This window comes from Schistocerca nitens, chromosome 6 (genome assembly GCF_023898315.1).
Source record: "Schistocerca nitens isolate TAMUIC-IGC-003100 chromosome 6, iqSchNite1.1, whole genome shotgun sequence".
Taxonomy (NCBI): Eukaryota; Metazoa; Arthropoda; class Insecta; order Orthoptera; family Acrididae; genus Schistocerca; species Schistocerca nitens.
This window is the reverse complement of record NC_064619.1, coordinates 333,565,885-333,571,756: the sequence shown is the minus strand read 5'-3', so window position 1 is coordinate 333,571,756 and position 5,872 is coordinate 333,565,885.

The following is a 5,872-nucleotide window of genomic DNA, read 5'->3' as shown; positions in this document are numbered from 1 at the left end:
ACTATTTACTGTAGAGGAACAGCCCAGATACGATGATTTTTTGTATCAGCATGGAAAAAGACCGACTCGTAAAGCAGCATCTGTGAGCTAATGGTTTGTAGGCAATAGTATTTCTGAAATGGACTGGCCTGCTCACAGTTCAAACTCAGTGGGATGAGTTAGAACGTCGACTTCGTTCCAGATCTATCTCTAGTGACCTTGCTGACACTGTGCGTTAACCCCTAATCTTTTCTCTTCTCTTCTTTCGCTGCAAACCCACCATGGAACATCACTACCTTCCCAGGTTTCAGCTCCTGAGGAATAACCAGATGCCATTCCTCCACAATCATAAAAGTATCTCCATCAGGCATCATGAAGGCATCATGAAGGCGCAGGTTGTACACATCCAACATTACCGTCCAGGTGCCCAGATCCTTTTGATCAGATAGCGTATTTTCTAGAAAGAAAAATCACACTGGCATCTGTTTTTTTGCGTATTGTGAGACTACGAAGTCTGTCCCTTTACAAGATGTGCGTATAGGCGCGACGAGAAGCCGTAGTCTTTGTCCTTACTTCGCTCGTTTGCAGCGAAATTCACACTCGGACATTATGAACGCCAGCCATCTCGGCGCAGAGCCACCTCTGGAGCCGGCCCCTGTGCCGGTCTGGAGCACGCCGTTGTGCGTGCTGTGATGTGACGGGTTGGCGGTGGTTGGTAAGGGGGTGGGGGGAGGGGGGAGGGGGGAGGGGGGGAGGGACGGCGAGTGTTTCTTGGCGCCCAGCCCGCAGCCGGCACCTCGCCGTGACACGCTTACGTCAGTCGCACGCCGCCGCGGCCCCCGTCTGCATAAATAATGACGAGCCCAGTCCGCTTCCGCTGCCCCCTGCCACCCCCTGTTCCTCACCACCCTACTTAACCGCAAACACCCGTCACTGCAGCCGTTCATAAGCTTCTGCAGCAATCTTATTCACTCAGCCTCGCCAATGTTTACCTATCGTCTTACACTACCTCGATGCGGCAGTTGTACCTCATTGTCTGTCCGGTGGTATTCCTACGTTGTCGTTATTAGATATCCCTCTGGACAAGATAAATCTGGTATTCCCTGCACTATATGAAGATTTCCCACAGTGCAACGATGAATTCAATCTGCATACTATTCCCTAGAAAAGCTGTCAGACGGTTCCAGTTGGTCAATTTTTTTTAATTTTTTGCCACCTGATGGTTCCGTAGCATGTTAGAAATATTATCACCAATTTTCAGAGTTTAATTCGTGCTACAAATTACGTAAAAGCCATCTTGTTTCAACTAATGCGCAGTGCCACACCCCGCTTTTCCACACGACTCTGTACATCTATATCTACATACATACTCCGCAATCCACCATACGGTGCGTGGCGGAGGGTACCTCGTACCACAACTAGCGTCTTCTCTCCCTGTTCCACCCCCAAACAGAACGAGGGAAAAATGACTGCCCATATGACTCTGTACGAGCCCTGATCTCTCTTATCTTATCTTTGTGGTCTTTCCGCGAAATGTAAGTTGGCGGCAGTAAAATTGTACTGCAGTCAGCCTCAAATGCTGGTTCTCTAAATTTCCTCAGTAACGATTCACGAAAAGAACGCCTCCTTTCCTCTAGAGACTCCCACCCGAGTTCCTGAAGCATTTTTGTAACACTCATGTGATGATCAAACCTACCAGTAACAAATCTAGCAGCCCGTCTCTGAATTGCTCTCTATGTCCTCCCTCAATCCGACCTCATAGGGATCCCAAACGCTCGAGCAGTACTCAAGAATAGGTCGTATTAGTATTGTATAAGCGGTCTCCTTTACAGATGAACCACATCTTCCCAAAATTCTACCAATGAACCGAAGACGACTATCCGCGTTCCCCACAACTGCCATTACATGCTTGTCCCACTTCATATCGCTCTGTAATGTTACGCCCAAATGTTTAATCGACGTGACTATGTCAAGCGCTACACTACTAATGGAGTATTCAAACATTACGGGATTCTTTTTCCTATTCATCTGCATTAATTTACATTTATCTATTTTTAGATTTAGCTGCCATTCTTTACACCAATCACAAATCCTGTCCAAGTCATCTTGTATCCTCCTACCGTCACTCAACGACGACTCCTTCCCGTACACCACAGCATCATCAGCAAACAGCCGCACATTACTATCCACCCTATCCAAAAGATCATTTATGTAGATAGAAAACAACAGCGGACCTACCACACTTCCCTGCGGCACTCCAGATGATACCCTCACCTCCGATGAACACTCACCATCGAGGACAACGTACTGGGTTCTATTACTTGTTTGCGGTACTTTATTATTTCCTGCCATAGGAGAAGACATGTGTAAAGTATAAAACGCAGCCATTTACGATGCGATTAGTTACGATTTATTAAAGACTTGTACGTATGGTCTAACACGACCCCAACGCAACCTTTAATAACCTCTTTTAGAAGAGACGCGCAAAGACATCTCGCCGTACTACTACTGCTAAAATTTCCTCAAATGATGTGTGTCTGATGTTCAATAATGGTAACACTGGAAGAATCAGGACCCTTACGAGATTAACATTTCATTTAGTTTGCTTCACTGAAAACCTCCTGAAGAAGATTGATGATGTGTGTATTACAAAATTGTTAAGGCTTTCGTGGCCACTTGTTGACAAACTGCCTATTGGCTTCTGTCTCGGGTTCTTCGGCCGACGTTCATCTAATGATTTTTCTGACGTTGTGTGTATTGCTAGCTCTGAAATTTCAGCGAGGTATATTGCCGAACGAGCATGCCAGACCGGTCAGACTAGAGGAAGGGAACTACATGAAAACAAAAAAGACCAACTGTATGGTCATGACCAACATTAAAATACTTGTTTCTGGCATAAATGCTAAGAAAATATTTTTCTGCAGGTCCTGCAACTTCCATTTTTCAGAGTATAAGGGACATTTGCTGTTGAACCATTGCAAACAAATATGTGAAATTTGCTACAGACTTCATATATACTATTTCATAATTTTCTAATTTCGTTACTCTCAAATTTATTTAAATTTTTTGGAAAGAAAAATTACAGCATATCATACACATAAATTTAAAAAAAATTGTTGCGAGAGTTCCTAGACAAATTTTAGGAAACTGGTATACAGATCTGATTTTCTAATTACTAAGAATAACCCACCAGATTTTGAAAGTGATAAGTAAAGTAACCACTGAGACAACGCTCTTCATGTGATGTAATGTGTTCTAAAAGTATACAGCATCGTCCTGATCAAACTTTGTAATAAAAAAAAATCCAGATTATTGGCAATAACAAAAGGACAACATGTGAAAAACTTGGTTCAGTACATCTGAAACAGTAAAAGTTACGTTACTTTACATAAACCTGTGTATTTTCTCATACGTTCCTCCTTAAGGAATGTCTCCGTAGCCGAATGCCTTGCGTCGCTCCCTCGCTGCGGAAACCCGGATTCGATTGCTGGTGCCTCCTCTGATTCTTTCTGATACAGGGAGGTATGCAGCCGGATCCGCTCAGCTTCGTGAGGCCAAATGAGAAGTTCCTTGAATAAAGAAGCAGCGGTATAATTAGGGTTCCTCTACTGGCGTTATCGGCTGGAGGGCGTGGCGACAGGGAGATCACATGTCCCACGAGCATAGATCGTTCTTCGTGCTGCCTTGTAGGCGGCAGTCGGAAATGGCCTAAGGTTTAATGCCTAAGTGGTGGTGGTGGTTTTCTATCAATTACTATAGACAGAAACATTTAGTTTCATAATGCTTGCATACTACACAAAAAAATCAATTAATGAGCAAGAAACAGTGTTAAGAAAAATGAAACTATTAAATGTATTAAATTTAAAGCATTACAATGCGTTAGAGACAACAAGTGAGAAAGAATACATAATAAAATAAGAGAATATCGTTCCCAGTGGACACAACTCCTCTATTATGTATTTCCTCCCTGATTATTTATTTTTGATCGCTGTTGACACTGAATAACTATTTATGCTTCTTATGAATTATGTTCGTGATTGTAAGAAAAAAATTCATTTCGTCCTTTTCCTAAAACACAGAAATCGAGGAAACATCCGTTATTGTAAAAGCATCCCACATTTCTCACTAACTGCTATTTAATTAACGTAATTCTCAGTGGTATAGTCTTGTTATAGATACACTTTATTAGTCTTGATTTGCACATACGTAATTAGTCTCAGAAAATTAAATCGCCATCTGCAGATCACTTAGTATAAGATGATAGTGTCTACATCTATCTTTATAGTTAGACGTTTTGCAACAACTGTGTTTTACAATATAGCTCGCAGTAAAGGTTTTATGTTACACCCCACATCATTACGCACATCAAAGTGGTGTAATAAGCACATAGAAAAATACATTTCGGCTAATACAATTCGCCTAGTACAGTGACAGAAGATATGTCCCTGCTGACGGCTAGATGTAGACTCCATCTACAGCCGTCAGTAGGGACACATTTAATTTGTTGAAACCAGCTACCTATGGACAAATATTTATGGTCATGGCTAATAAAGGGTCCGCACAAGATTATTGAGCGCCTCCTACAGAACTGACACTGCCAAATAATTGTAACGTAAGTTTACTAAAATGACTTATGTTAAAAATTGACCCTAATCACCCATTTCACTTAGCTCCTTTTGAAATTTTGGAGGTTGAAAGATAAATTCAGGGAGAGAACATTTATCTACAAATTATACAAAAACCAGGCACAGTTGCGAGAGGCGAAGGACATAAAAGAGTAGCGGTATTTAAGAAGGAATGAAACATAATTGTAGCCTGTCGCTGTTGTTAGTCAGTGCACTGAGCAAGCAATACAGTAAACCAAGGAGAAATTTGGAAAGAAATTTAAAGTTCAGGGAGAAGTAATAAAACATTTTGGGTTTGCCCATGAGACTTTAATTCTATCTGAGACGGGAAAACGTTTGAAAGAATAGTTCAATATAGTCCAGTTAAGTCATGCAGTGCTCAGGGAATTATACTGGCAATGAGACACTAATACTAGTAGGCAATTTTTTTTATTTGGGCAACAAAATAACTATTTACATTGACGATGATTGACACCCATACGAAATTAGACCATAATGAACTCGATGATAAGCGGGAAATCCGAGTTCAGGCAAAACATCGGGTATAACATCTGTACCTTATACAGATGACGCCAAATTTCAACAAAATAACTGACGATGACCGAGGCAGAGATGATATAAAATGCTACTAAGTATTAGGACGATCAGCAATCGGAAGAAGTGCTTTCCAGAAAAAAAGTACATTTGTTAATATAGAATTTAAATTTTATAAAGGTTTTTGTCTGGAGTGTACCCCTTGAACGCCAGTGAAACGTAGACAGTAAACAGTTCAGACAAGAAGAGAACAGAAACGTTTTAAACATGGTGTTACAGAAGTATGCTGAAGATTAGTTGGATAGATCGTATAACTTATGAGGAGGTACTGAACTGAACTGGGGAGAAAACAAATGTTTTACACAACTTCTCTAAAAGATGGAGTAGATAATAGGAGACATCTTGAAGACACAAGGAATAGTTGTTTCAATAATGCAAGGGTGTGTGTGGGTGGAGGGGGCGGGGGGGGGGGGAGGGTAAAATTGTGGAGAGAAACCAAATACCGACTACAGTGAACATTTATTAATGGTCATAGGTTGCCGTAGTCACACAGGGATTAAAAGAAACTTGCACAGGATCGACTAGCATCAAAAATTCATCAAACTAGCCTTCGGACGGAAGACCACAATAGCAGCCAGAAGGTAAGTTATTCTCGGTGATTCGTTGAGAGCATGTGAATATAAAGCAGAAGTAAAGTATATTGCACTGATGGCTCTGAGATAAATAATATACGA